Source organism: Fukomys damarensis, unplaced genomic scaffold (assembly GCF_012274545.1).
Source record: "Fukomys damarensis isolate Sample0158 unplaced genomic scaffold, DMR_v1.0_HiC HiC_scaffold_16, whole genome shotgun sequence".
Taxonomy (NCBI): Eukaryota; Metazoa; Chordata; class Mammalia; order Rodentia; family Bathyergidae; genus Fukomys; species Fukomys damarensis.
In genome coordinates this window covers 34,062,245-34,077,498 of record NW_022900928.1, presented here as the reverse complement: position 1 = coordinate 34,077,498, position 15,254 = coordinate 34,062,245, and positions in this window count along the sequence as shown.

The following is a 15,254-nucleotide window of genomic DNA, read 5'->3' as shown; positions in this document are numbered from 1 at the left end:
TTTTCCTGACAGCTGTCACTGCAAATCAAAGACCCCGATAAGCAGACTGTGCTTCATTCCAGCTGTGCTGACATGGTTCAGAGAAGATTATGTCTGATAATAGAAATTCAAAATTGTGACAAGTTTGTTACCTCCTGTTTATCACTTCAGCTGAGTACCGAAAGAACTTGTCCTGTCCGGCAGATGGGATTTAGTGTAGAACCATCAATCAGAAAAAAGCCTCCTGATCCAAGGTTATTTATATCAAAACCTTAAACTTCTTTAGGAAGGCTAAGAAAACCACCCCTACAGAGGCACAAAACATGACTGGATTTGTTCAAGGTCACGTCACCAGTCCACACAGGAACTGGTCATTACAACTCCACTACCACACATCTGCGCTCATTGGTACTGCATTCTCAAGCTTATGTTGGAGCAAAACGTTGAAACCAGAGGTGATCCATATGATAACCTCTATCTTTTTCAAACTATCAGAGTTTTTTTTTATGAGAAAGAAGTGAGTTTAAAATTAAATTAGTGACAGAATGTTCATTATGTGGTTTCTGGGCAGGAGAAATACAGAAAAAGACAAAAAAGTAAGAGAATGTAAAGGTTCAAGTAAGATAGTGAGAGAACAATAAAATGAGGTTTTTCTGAATTGTCTGATACAAGAATATCATGGAAATAACATGAACCAGAGGTGCTCTCCTTTTAAGATTGACTAATGATAAGTTGCCTGAATTGCAAAATTGAATAAAGAGATTTTACACAGATCATATAATTATTTATATTGCATATGTTTGTGTTCTAAGTTTTCTTTTGTGACAATAGGCAGTATATTGCTGCATTTATAGTACATGTCTTACAAAAATATGATTTCTGTAGAACTATTGGGAAACATATATCTTGTCTAAACTTAAGATGTACCAGGGTAATGCACTGAGACACAAGATAAATGTGTCTCAGAAAAATTAATATTTTCCATGGTCAAGAGTTACAGATTCCTGAATATTTTTCTAATACTTAGTTCACCGAAGCTAAATTTATAGATGGTGGATGACATAGTGACAGAGTAGTGAGTACACTCTCCTAGGATGCAAATGATTCCCCTTCAGTCCCAAGCCTAACTATGATTTTAGCAAGTCAGTCCACTTTTTCCCATACTGTAAAAACAGTGTCACTACATAGGTTAAACATATCTTACCCTGTAATTTTGCTATGGTAAGTATACATACTGTTTGATAATTTTATGTTATATATGACTTATCTATTATAATAATAGTAACTTTGATGAAACATTTGATGTGTCATCATTTTGTTTACACATTAAATCTTCTTTTCCTTCATGTCAGATAAGCAATTGAGATATTTAGCCTTGTGATTCCTTGTCAAGTCAACTTGTTCATTTGCTTACCACACTCTGGTCTTTTTTTCTGGGTTCTCGTGTTTATGTAGTTCAGCAGTACTCTAAATTGGATGTTATTTTCCCAGAATTTTCATGGAGAATATCAATATTATCTCCCTTTTCAAACTCAGTAAATTTCCTTTACCTTTTTGATATTTGGTCATATTGTAAACTTGCACCTTAATTTTTATGACATTTACAAGTAGAATGCTTCAATCTGGGCTTGGAATTTATTTTTGGATTGTAATCATCACCTTGTCATCAATTGCTTTCAATTTATGGAATTTAACATATTAATTAATTAACAGGCAAACATGTAACATGCACCTCCTAAAATACCGTGAGGATGGTGATGCACTTGGTGGTGCCTGCTTATATATAATATGAGCATTCCAGGAGGCCAAGGTAGAAGGATACAAGGCTGAATCTAAACTTGGAAACTCAGTGAGATATTGTCCAAAAATAAACAAATAAAAAGGGCAGAGGATATAGGTTGTTTTGTAGCCCCTGAGTTCAGAATTTCAACAAAAGAACCAAAATAACGTAAGAAGAAAAAGAATACTTTATATTCTCACTGAATCCACAGCTAACTGTGAAAGGAAAATACATTAAAATCCCTAAGGGTAACTGAAATCTCTGCAGTGTACGCATGACCACTGGATAAGAAGAGTTGAGACGCCATGGCAGGCAGTATTTTATAACTGGCTTGATTTTTCAGGAAAATGAAAGAGAAATGGTTTTCAATTAACAGTACATAAAGATTGTGTAGAGCAAGAAGCAGAAAGTGCAGAAAGGAGTGAGTGCAAAAGTGTAAATTGTTATGAAGTTACGTGTCAGTGCTCTTGAATGTGTGGACCCTGTCACTTCTGCTCTGGGTCCCATCCCTCAACTGAATAACTCGGTTGCTTTATTGATCTACTTTCTCTCTTTTGTAGGCACCATCCACGTTCGAGGCATCTATTTTTATGATCATCACTAAGTGGAATATTAATTGTATCTTGCTCATGATTTGCCATAGTGCAAACTAGGCAAGTCTGACATACAGACATACCAGTGACATAAGGAAATCTTTCTTTTTTCTTCATGTAAATTAGAAACTTGTGTATACATGATATGCATATATTTTTAAAAAATTATTTTTTCATTTCTAATTGCATTGATATGAATCTTTTCACTCCATCTTTTGGTAAATTTAGTTATGTGTTTATCTATTTTGTTAATTATTTCAAAGAACCAGCTCTTTGATTAATTGATTTTTATGTTTTTATATCAATTTTGTTAATTTCTGCTCTGAAAATTATGATTTCCCTTCTTAAGCTAAGATTGGGTTTGGACTGTTGTTTTTCTAGTATATTGAGGTTAGTCATTAACTTATTACTACAATTATAAATGAAAAAAGTGAAATCACAATGGATGTTGCCAAAATACAGAAGATTGTTAATAACTACTATGAAAACATTTACTCCAACAAATGGGAGAATCTAGAATAAATAAATTCCTCAGCCCAAATGAATTACCAAACCTTAATCAAAAAGACACAAAAATGCTGAAGAAACAAATAACAAGTGATAAAATTGAGGGATTAATTGAAAAATTACCTGCCAAGTAGGAAAAGCCTAGGCTGTGATGGATTCACTGTTGACTTCTACAAGACCTTCAGGGAAGTTATTACAATACTCCTCAAACTTTTTAGTGAAAATGTAAAGGGAGGAATGCTTTCAAACCTTTTACTGAATACCAGCATCACTGTGATTTGAAAATCAGAGAAGGACCCACTTAAGAAGGAAAACTACAGGCCAATCACCTTAAGGAATATAGATGCAAAAATCCTGAATGAAATATTGAAAAATAGAATGAAAGAACTCAGCAAAAGGATGATACATCATGACCAAGTAAGTTTTTACACAAGCATGCCAGAACAGTTCAACATTTACAAATCAATAAATGTAATACACCAAATAAGCAAAAGTAAGGACAAAAATCACATGATCTTGTCAATAGATGCAGGAAAAGCTTTTAACAAAATCCAACCCCCATTCATGACAAAAACCCTGAAGAAAGTAGGTACAGAGAACTTTAATTCAATCTGAGAAAAACATTTATTACAAACCACATGACAGCATTGTATTAAACGGGGAGTATATATAAATTTTCCCTGTACTATTAAGAGCAAATCAGGATATGTACAATCACCATTCCTGTTCAGTACCATACTTGAAACATCAACCAGAACAATCAGGGAAGAAAAAGAAATAAAGGCTATATGTATAGGAAATTAAAGTGTCACTATTTGAAGATGACATCATCCTTTATACGGAAGAGCCAAAATATCTCACACAAAGACTTTTAGAATCAATAACCAAATTCAGGAACATAGCAGGATACAATCAACACGCAAAATCAGTAGTGTTTCTGTACACCAACAATAAACACACCATGAAAGGAAGAAAACAATACCATTGTCAGTAACATCTAAAACATTCAATAATTAGAAAGTAACTTAATCAAGGAATCTAAAGACCTCTACAACAAAAACTATAGAACTCAAAGAGGAGATCAAAGATGATATTATAAAACAGATCTTCTCTGTTCCTGGAATGTAGAACTAACACTGTCAAAATAGCCACAGATTCAAAACTGATATACAGAATTAAAGTGATGCAAATCAAAATAGCAATAGCATTCCTCACACAATTAGAAAAAAAAAAGATCCTACAATTCCTATGGTACCAGAAGAAACCTAGGGTGCCAAAAGCAGTTCTGGGTAACAGGAGCAAAGCAGAAGGCATCACAATCCCAGATTTCAGGTTATACAAAGTTTACAAATCTATAGTGATAAAAACAACACAATACTGACACAAAAACAGACATGTAGACAAATGGAACAGAATAGAGTATACACAGAAACAAACCTAAATATTCAGACAAGTGACCTTTGACAAAGGAGCCAAAAATATACACTGGACAAAAGATTTCATCTTTATGAAATGATTCTGGAAAAACTAGATATCCACATGTAAAAAATTGAAGCTAGTTGATATATCTCAGCATGTACTAAGCTAAAAATGAAGCGAATCAAAGATCTAAATATTAAAAGGGAAACATTTGACCAGATGGAAGATGAAGTAGGCAAAGCAAAGTCTTAGGCACAGGCAAGGTCTCTCGGAACATGATACCAAATGCATATAAAATACCTTTAAGAAACAACAAATAGAATTGCATGATATTTAAAAGCTGTATAGGGAAAGGAGCAACTATTTTGCTAGCTACACTTCAGAGACAATCTCATATCTAGATCATATTAAAATATCAAAATTTAGACCTCCCCAAAATAAAGACTCAATAAAAAAGGGCAACAAATGAATAGATACAGAAGAAAAAATACAAATAACCCATAAGTACATGAAAATAAAATTTCAGCACTGGCATTTGAGAAAGGCAAATTCAAACAACACTAAAATTTCAGGGGTCATCATGAAATTCCTCATTAGTCCTACCTGCTCTGCTTTCTGTTTCTTTCCTGGTTTATTTGTAGCTTCTTCCATTTGTCTTCTTCATCTGTTGAAACTGCAAACCAGCTCTTTGGCATTTTATCCCAGGCAGGCATGGTGGCACACGCCTGTAATCCCAGCACTCGGGAGGCTGAGGCAGGAGAATCCCTGTGAGTTCGATACCAGCCTGGGCTACATAGTGAGTTCCAGGTCAGTCTCAACTACACAGTGAGGGCCTGTCTCAAAAAAAAAAAAATTTTTTTAATCCCAGGAGCTACTGAAGAATTTAGTTCCAGAGCTTTCAACCACTATAGAATACATATTTCCAGCTTTCCCTCTACAGCAACATAGAGCTTTGACTGTATTTCTCAGTACACCCCACTCCCATAAGGGTATAGTGTGACTCACAGAGGCACTCAGGAATAAGCAAGACAAACTGTTTTTTTTTTTTTTCTCAACCAGGCCACATCTTTTACAATGTCTGCATTTCCCACAATTGTCATTATTGATGTTCCTTCCAAGCACCTGATCAGAGAAGTCCTATGGTAAGAACTAGTCAAGATCTATTCCTATGCCCCTTTAACTGAGCTGATCCAGTCATCATGGATCATGCATTCCTCTCGCTTTTGCTATGTTCTGTAGCCATGAGCTGTTGTCTCTGCCTTATGCCACGCTGAGTTGGAGTCAGCTGATTATGGACTGAAACCTCTATAAACTGTGAGAAAATAAACCTTTTCTCCTTTAGCTTTGGGTGCTGTGTAAATCTTACTCCAGAAAGAATGGCAAACATGAAGAAATTAAATAATGACAATAGCTGGCAAGGCTGTTTTAAATAGGGAACACTCCCACATTGCTGATGGGAATGTAAACTACTAGAAGCATTATGGAAATCAGTGTAGAGATTCTTCAAAAACACAAATTCCATTTGACCCAGGTGTTCCTCTTCTAGTATCTTCGTCAAGCAAAGAATGGATAAAGAAAACATGGTATTTATACACAAGGGAGAACTATGGTGCTATAAAGAAAGATGAACTCAAACCATTTGTAGTAAAATGGATATAAGAGAATGCATTTTAATATATAACTTGCATTTTTCCATTCTTAAATGTCTTCTTTTCTTTCTTGACCCATGGAAGTTCATATTGTTGTAGTTTTTCCACTGAGACACCAGACCTAAGTTCTAAATATCTAACACCTTCTCTCAGGCAAGATTGTTGTGTCAGGATGTTCAAATTGTATATGGGAAGAAACGCTTAAAAGGAAACTGTTGAAACCTTATGATACAAATTCTGGATTTATGAGCATGTTGTGGATCCACAAAAAAGACTTCCCACATAAATCTACCTTGCATCCATTCATGTTGGCCTGTATCCTCTGCCCTAGGTCTCTTTTTCTTAACCACCTATTCAGTGTTGTCTGGAGACTGATACCTACTCCTAATCCAGGACTAAATCTGCTGGTCACATCCAATAAGAAGGGCAGTGGAAGGGCGTAGAATGTGTCCTTTGCTGATTGCATCTGTGTTCTGTAGTGTTCAGGGTGTGTATGGGAATGCTATATGTTGGGGATGTGTGCTCAAATTACAGCCAGTGTATTGGTTACTGGATTCTGGAAGGCATCTTGAACAAAGCTATAGAGGACGGTAAATAGAATTTCAAAATGTTTGTCTGAGGAAAAGAGGTGTTTTGCTAATTTGAACTCAGCTATCTTTTTGGTCATCAAAAACCCCTGAACAAGTTCTTTTTTCCTCTCACTCTATCTATAAACATAGAGCCATGGATCTTATTTCAGCTACTTTTGGTTTATGACTATTTTGGACCAATTATGTATGGCTTGCACTACTGATTGCTTACCCTCTTCTACTACCAGAAAAATATAAATATCTCAACTCTTCCCTGTTCCATTGTATGGCTAGGGTAGAATTATATACAAGTTAGTACCATTTAGGGAAAATAACATTTGGCATAATGGTGAAGTTTTAATTATAGTATATCAAATTACTGCGAAGAGGATGAAAGTTGAATCTTCCAAAGTAGACAGTTATAACACTATTTCAGCTTGAAGTATAGATTTAATGATTTATTAATCCTGCTTCCTGAAGACTCAGCTAAATGCTGTTACTGACCATTTCCTGAAAGTTTCTATAGTTTGGAGTTTCATTTATTTACTCCACCAATAAATACTGATGAATAAAGTGACCTCAAGAAAATCATACTGTATACTTGGAGAAAGAACACTGAATCATTGTTTTCAGAACGAGAAGACACTAGTCATCTTTTGTTGAGAATTAATACTACGTGAGGTATGAGCAAAGTGAGTTATATATTGGAGGAGCTTAATCTTTGTGCAACCTACGTGAAGTCAGACATAGCAGGATCGTGTTGTGAACAGGGGAAATTTGGACACCACAGGAGGTAAATAAAATCAGTTGGTGTGGAGCCAGGGATTTAGCCCAGTGGTTCCACTGCCTGCCTCATAAGTGCAAGGTCCTGAGTTCAATCCCAGGTACAAAAATAAATAAATAAATAACCAGTTGGTGAAAGACAGATCATCGCCAGCATGACAGATTCACAAAACTCACCCCAGGTGCTCCTCCTTGTGACAACATAGTTTGCTTGGAAGATAGAGTACAATATCTCCAAGTCTTCTGATCTAGTCAGGTTGGTGTACCCTATAAGAGATCCAGGAAAACCTTTATACATACTTTTTAACCAGGAATAGAACTCAGGTCCTCATGCTTGCTAGGCAGGCCCTGTACCACTGAGCTACATCCTAGGATCAAGGTCTCCAGAGATCTGGACAAGGTCAAAAAGATAAAGATGTATGTCTTAACCATACTGTAATTGTAGCCAAGAGAACAGACCAAATCAGGTCAGAATACAACCAGCACCCACTGTGGGACATCTGGGAGTTGTTCTGGACAGTTAGATGCTTTAAACCAGGCAGGATCCACAAAGCCAGAGAAATACCGCTAGTATCAGGAAACTCCAAGTCCTACAAAAAACAGGAAATCTTTTCCCTTCCCTTCAACTTCTGTTTCTACTATGATATAGATAAAAATCTTTAGACCATTTTACTCAGATGAGTCTAGAATTTATTCACAAGCACTCTGCCAGTCTAAACTAAACATTTTGGATCAGTCATGACTTTGATGAGTCAATCGATTTCATGGGATGAAAAACAGTTACAAGGAACTGATAAAAACAGTTACAAAGAAATGATCAAAACAGGTACAGTGAAACAAACACAAAGCCTTTGCAACACAAAGATAACTTCAGACTTATTTGAAGAATACTTATCAATCCAGACACATTATCTGTCCCACTATATCTCCTCCACTAGACTGACTGGCTAGGATCCATTTTGCTCCGTGATCACATTTGCCAGCCTTCACGTGCCATCTGTACCTGCTCGCGGAGCTCAATCATCCAGGTAGCAAAGGGCCTTCGCTGACATTGACCAATCAATTGCCATCTTTATATTGATTGTTTAAAAAAAGTAGTTCCTTTTAAAGTAATGGTTAGCATAAATTTTTGTGTGACCAGTTTAGCCGGCTGACAAGCAAACATGTTGTATATACCGAAAATATTCAAACATTATGCTTGATGAGTGGATACTTGAGTTCATTTTTAGGAATTATTTAGGATGTAGGAAAGTCGGATTGAAATGCAGAAAGGAGCATAAAACAAGATTAATGTAGCACTTTACAGAAGATGAAAATGTTCCTCGTCCACATGAAAGAAGAGCAAGAGATAGGGTATTGATGTTGGGGTGGCGTAGGGAGATGGTGGTGAAGCATCTCTTAATAAATCTTGTCAAGACCTTCAGGAACTCAGTGTATAAATGTTAAGTATTTTAACTCTGAATATCAGTTAAGCTATTTGTTAGAATTATCTGTGGTTCTATGTATAGGTCTATGGTGCATCATTTTCTTTTATGTATATGTACAGACATTTTCCATACATATAGTTATGACTACACATACATAAGTAGAATATTGGGTTTTATCGTTGCATTTTCACATATTCTTATATTTTGATCATAGTCAGGTTTTAGCAAAAACTATTTCTTCACAGGTATTTTATTAGTCATAGTGATACATTACTTTGCTCAGTCTCTTATGTGTTACTATATACACAATGAGACCAATACTGCATTTTCCAAAAAAATAAAAAATAACTAAATAAGCTTGAAATCTTATATCCAACCCTGTGAAAATGACCTTATCTCTACCTACAAAATATTTCCAACATAGAGCATTTTTCACCACTTTTATGGCCCCTGGCCTAAACCACATTGGTATCTTGAAAACGTATAATAATAATAATAAAATGACTGACCTCTTTTCTTCTTTTCCCTACAAAGTAGAAGAAAATCTGTCCCTCAATACTGAAATTTCCAACAGATCTCATAATATTCAGATCAATATTCAAACTTCTCTTTTGAAGACTTGCTGTCCTTTGCGTCTCATCGCCTTTTTTTCTGTCTAGCTCAATAGTTAGGTCCCTCAGGCCTTCCTGCCTGCTGCTGCCTGTGCCTGTCCGCTTACTGTTTGCTTCCATTTAAGTCTTTTCTTAAGACTTTCTTCCAAAGAGCAATCCTTGAATTGTTGTCCACAGTGTCTCCTTTTGCTCCCTTTATCTTATTTTATGTTTCCTTATAAATATGTCACTAAAATTGTTGTTTGTTGTCATTGCTTATTTAAGTGCTGTACAAGGAAAATCTTTTTTACAACTATCATCCACACTACCCATTTATTTTTGAGTGGGCTAATCAGTGAAGTAAAATTGAGATGAGGTATGTGGTACTATTTAATTGTTTTTAAGATGTGTTAGATTATACTGCCTATAGAAATTAAAGTTTGGTAATATAAACCCTGTAATAATGGCAATTCCATCGTATGAAAAGAATCAATCCACAGCGAGAGAGAAGGGCCTACTTCAGAGACACCGTGGTGATGATACTGATAGTGACTTTTTATATAAGAGGCACTCTGAGTGCCACATGTTCTGGTAGGTGCTGATATACACTGTCATAGCTTAACAACATTTTTTTTTTTTGACCAGGGATAGAACTCAGATCCTTACACTTGCGAGGAAGGCAGCAGAACCACTGAGCTAAATCCCTGGCCCATTTAACAACATTTTTATGATAGAGAACATTGTACCATTTCACAGATGAGAAAAATTAAGTTTAAGAGGCTATATGAATTCTCAACTGGGATTGACATATCCATGTGAGTACTAAATCTTAGTTTATGTGAGTCACAAATTTGTGCCTTTTACCTGACAGCTATATTTTAAGAGAAATAGCCCACCCTTAGATGATTCTACCCTAGATATAAACAGCAGTATTCTGAGAGTAGCATGATCTCAATTTCAGCAAACATAGCATCTTAGTTAAATTCTACTATATTTTCCTAACTACATAATTTATTATCTAGAAATCTTAATTTTCTCATGTATAGAACAGAATAACTTGTTAATGTCTGGTGAATATTAAATTAAATAATCCACTTAAACCAATTAACACAATATTTATAACACAATGATTACTCTCCACAGCTCTGCCTCTCTCCTCAACCCAGACTGACTATGGATTCAATCATGATGCCAATTGCTCACAGGACACTTATTACACACTTGTCGAGAAAGGTAGTTTTCTTCCCAAATGTATACCTATTGACACATATCATTTCAGAGGAAATCAAATATAGTTAAATAAGTATTTTAAAGTACCTTAACTAAATTCAAGCATATGTAAAATGTTTTTAATTGAGCTTAGTTCCTCAGATTTTTAAATAAAGGGAAATTACAGAAATTACAGTTCCTTCATGATTTAAAATGTGTTAATACACCTAAATCATCTACTGTTAAATGGAAAATATAGAGTAAGTATTCCTACTAATTATGTATAAATATTAAACTTACATCATACTTGATCAAAAATTTTTTTTTGCAATCAGTTATTTTCTGATCTGTCTCTCAGGAGAAAAAAAATACCTTTAATGCCCTTTGCAGATATCAGTTTTCTCTTTATGTTGCTATTGACTTTTCCCCAAAAGAACATGTGGCTCTTATTTCTCTTAGTATTATTGTTGATATATAGATATCAAAGTCAACTTTTTCTCCTCTTCTACACTCTGTGAAGTTCTGTAAAATTCAAAACATCGAGATTTTTTGTTTGTTTGTTTGTTTGTTTTTTGAGATAGGGTCTCACTATGTAGTTGAGACTGACCTGGAACTCACTATGTAGCCCAGGCTGGTCTCGAACTCACAGTGATCCTCCTGCCTCAGCCTCCTGAGTGCTGGGATTACAGGTGTGTGCAACCACGCCCAGCAACACAGAGATTTTATATGTTCTTTTTCTGTTGTTTTCCTCTATGCTAGTTTTTAACTTTGTTATTTATACCTGTGTTCTAATATACTGCTGCAGTTTGGATCTTAAATGTTCTCAAAAGGCCAAAGTATTAATGGCTGGGATCTCAGCTTGACACTACTGAAATATGGTGGCAGCCTTTAAGAGAGGGAGCCTAGCAAGAAGTTTTAGCTCATTGGAGGCTCCTTTCCAAGAGAGTATGCAGGGAGTGGGTCTCTCTGTTTCTCTATTTGGCTTCCTGCCTGACACAGTATGACACTTGCTGTAACATTTGCTAGCTCTCCTGAGATGGAGCCGACTAGCCATGGATTGAAAATTCTAAAACTGTACGCTGAAATATACTTTTTTTTAATAGAGTGACTTATCTCAGCTACTTGTTATAGTCATGCAGTCTAACACACATACTGACGTTTATGTGAAAAGGTCCTTAGAAAAATACAGGAACTTGGAAGTTGTATGTATCAGCTTTCTATTATTATGACAAAATATGTGGAAATGGCATGTAGTGGTTTATATCTAGATGTCTCCCCAGAGCTTCCTCTGGTCGTGGGTTGGGCTTTTGGGAGGTGATTGGATCTTGGGTTGTGCTGCTCCTCAGTGGATCGATCTACTGATGAGTTTATAGCTACCTGTGATGTTGGGAGATGAGCCACTGAGGTCAAGGCCTCGAAGGGTGTATCGCTCTCTTTCCTCTCTTGACTGCTCCTTGCTTAGCTGCCACTCCATAAACAAGTCTCTGCCATCTTCCAGTTGCTTTGGAGGTAACTCACTAGAAAATTAAAACTTCTGTGAACTGTGAATCAAAGTAAAACTTTCCTCCTGTAAGTTGTGAGTGTCAAGCATTGTGTAGCAGTGACGAGTAAGTAAAAATGAGAGACAGCCTAAAGGGGAATATATTTACTTGGGCTCATAGTTTCAGAGATTCTGGTCTGTAATCAGCTGATTCCATTGATTTTGGACCTGTGCTAAGGGAGAAACATAATGGTTAAATGCTTGGTGGAAGAAAGCTGTTCTCCTCATGACAGCCAGGAAGTAGACAGTGAGAACCAGAGAGCAAGGGACTGGCAATAAGATAAAGTACCCTAAACCATGCCTTCATGACACACCCCTTCCAGTAGGTGCTTCCTCATAGTGCCATCGAATCATGATCTGCTAATGGGCTTATCCACTGATGAAACTGGAGCCTTAATGAACATATATGTATCATATATCATATCATATATGATGTATGCTGTCGTATATGTAAAATGTTTCTATCATCATTTCATTTTGTTATGTGCCATTGCTTAATTTTTGTTTTTGCATTTGATAGTACTAATATTTACATTTGAATAAATAATGACTATTACCTGTTGTACTACTTCTCTTTGATAAGTTCTATAGAAAAACGGGGTATGTAAACTTATTTTTACCCTGTTAGTTCAAGTGAAATACATCTGTTAATAAATCAGAGAAAGTTTAGATTGCAAAAAAGATAGTGTAACAGTATAAATTGAATTATAGTCATTCAGTTGCCAACCACAAGCAGATATAGGTTTATAAGGAACTGGCGGGTAGGGCCTGGGACTTGTTATACTGGAGATGGTGTGAAAAGTACAGCACACAGAAAGTTGATCACTTGCATAAAGACCAAAGTCAATGTGCGTATGGACAAGTTTTAGTCCATAGACAAGTTCTGTTTTATAAAATTGGATTCAGTACTATCCTTGGTGAAAGAAATTACTGTGCTATAAATTTTTCATTGTCCCAAAATTAATCATCCAAGGGAAAAATAGAAAAATACACTATACTATGTATTTTCCATAAAGAGTTGTAATATTGAAATTCTTATTATGCCACAGTGTATGAGTATAATGATCCTATGTTCTAGGTCATCTAGAACAGTCTTGGTTTATGTTCGTGATAAATCTTTGTTTACTTTCAGAATTATCTTGCATCAGTAATACACTGTAACACTTACATAGATTTAACAGATGAAAAATAAATGTAAGTAGTAATCAAGAACTGATGAAGATGGCTTTGAGTTGAAGTAAATCCAAAGCTCTCTGTCAATTACTCATGCACCCACAAACACGCCAGTAAAAGAAAAAACTCTGAATGAGACCACAGTTAAAAAGTTGCAGCCTGCAGCACATTTGTTGAGGTGACTCTTTGCTCACACAGTGGGCTTCAGTTCTCAGCAGCCTCTGCTTCTCTCTGCTGCTCACCGCCGTTTCAATTCCTGAGTTCAAAATGGTGGCTTTCTGAATCTCTGCACTGATGTGCTGGGTTCTGGTTGGGGCCTGTGCACACTTAGGATGGTATCTGGGCATGCCTCTGGCTTATGCCTGCACACCTGTGTAGCTATTGTCTCTGGGCATTTGGGTGGGGTTGTGCACCCCAACTGAGTTGCTGGTGTCTGAGAGGGCTTCTGGCTGGGGTGGCAAGCATTTACTTATGGTGTCTTGGTGGGCCTAAACGGATGCACATTGAGGCCATACTCTTAAGTGAGATAAATAGGACACACATATGTAAGTACCAAATAGTTTCTCTGGTGTGAGAAACTATAAGAATCAAAATGTATAATAGACCATGTGAAGTAGGAAAAAAAGCTCCAAAGGGGGAGGGGAGGTGGAAGGGATTGGGAAAAAGAAAGAAGGGAAAGGAATAAATATGAGAAAAGGTAAAATTGGAAACAAAGTCTGTAAATAGGGAGGGATGGAGGAGTTGAAGGGAGATCGGGGAATGGGAAAAAAATAGGAACTGAGATATATTATGTAAAGGTACAAATTCCCAAGGATGCATGTCAGCATATTGTATACCTAAAATGTACCAATAAAATTAATTAATTAAAAATAAAAATTGCAGACACATCATGAAGCAATCCATAATGGAGTTTCAGCAATGTTGAAAATGAAAAAGTGAATAATATTTATAAAACCGTTAAGCTGAAAAATAACAAGATAATCAGAGAGATAAAGAAAACCTTAAGCAAACATATGCTGAAAATTCAGGAAACAGAATAATCAAATAGAATTTTATAATAAGTATAAAGTCATTAAAATAATAACATAAATTAAGAATTTAAAGAGTAAATCAAGTGTACACTTCTAGAGTCATTAATCAAAGCAAGTGATAAAATAAATATAATTCAGAGAAGTCAAAAATAAGTATGAACTTGTGAGATACTAAAGACCTAATGAAAAGCCCCCATGCATTTAAATATTGAATCTTTCCCAGAACTGAAGAAAGATATTTAATTCAGAGAAGTCAAAAATAAGTATGAACTTGTGAGATACTAAAGACCTAATGAAAAGCCCCATGCATTTAAATATTGAATCTTTCCCAGAACTGAAGAAAGATTCCTCATGTACAGGAAGCACATTGAATTTTTAGAGTAAAATTAGAAATTCATTAGTGATACCTGACAAGGAAAATGCCTACTATTATAGAGGGTAAGAATTTGAATACTATAAGAAAGATTACTACAGAATAATGAGAAAAATAGACTGATGGTTGCTCTTCAGTAATAATTCATGATGCAAGGTCACAGACTGATACTTTACAATACTTAAAAAAATGGTCAATCTAGAATTTTATTCAAAACTAAATTATCAGTCAATAATATCATATTACAGTCAATTTGATTTTTGAGGACTCTTCTTAGTGATTTCCTTAAAGGTTGTACTAATTTACATTGGCACCAGCATTAAGAGTTCTGTTTTCACGCCATATCGTTATCAGCATTCATTGTTTGTGTAGGGCTGATAGCCATTCTGAGTAGAGATAGTATCTCCGTGTGCTTTGATTTACATTTCTATATCAACTAAAGATATTGAGCTTCTTTTCATACATATTTTGTCATTTGTAATTCTTTTCTCTGAAAAGAGTCTGTTTAATTTATTTGCCAAGCTAATGATCTTATCATAGGTATCAATCCACTATCAGATTTAGCTAGTAAAGATTTTTCTCCTATTCCCTAGGTTCTCTGTTCACTCTGTGGTTTCTTTTGCTGTACAGAG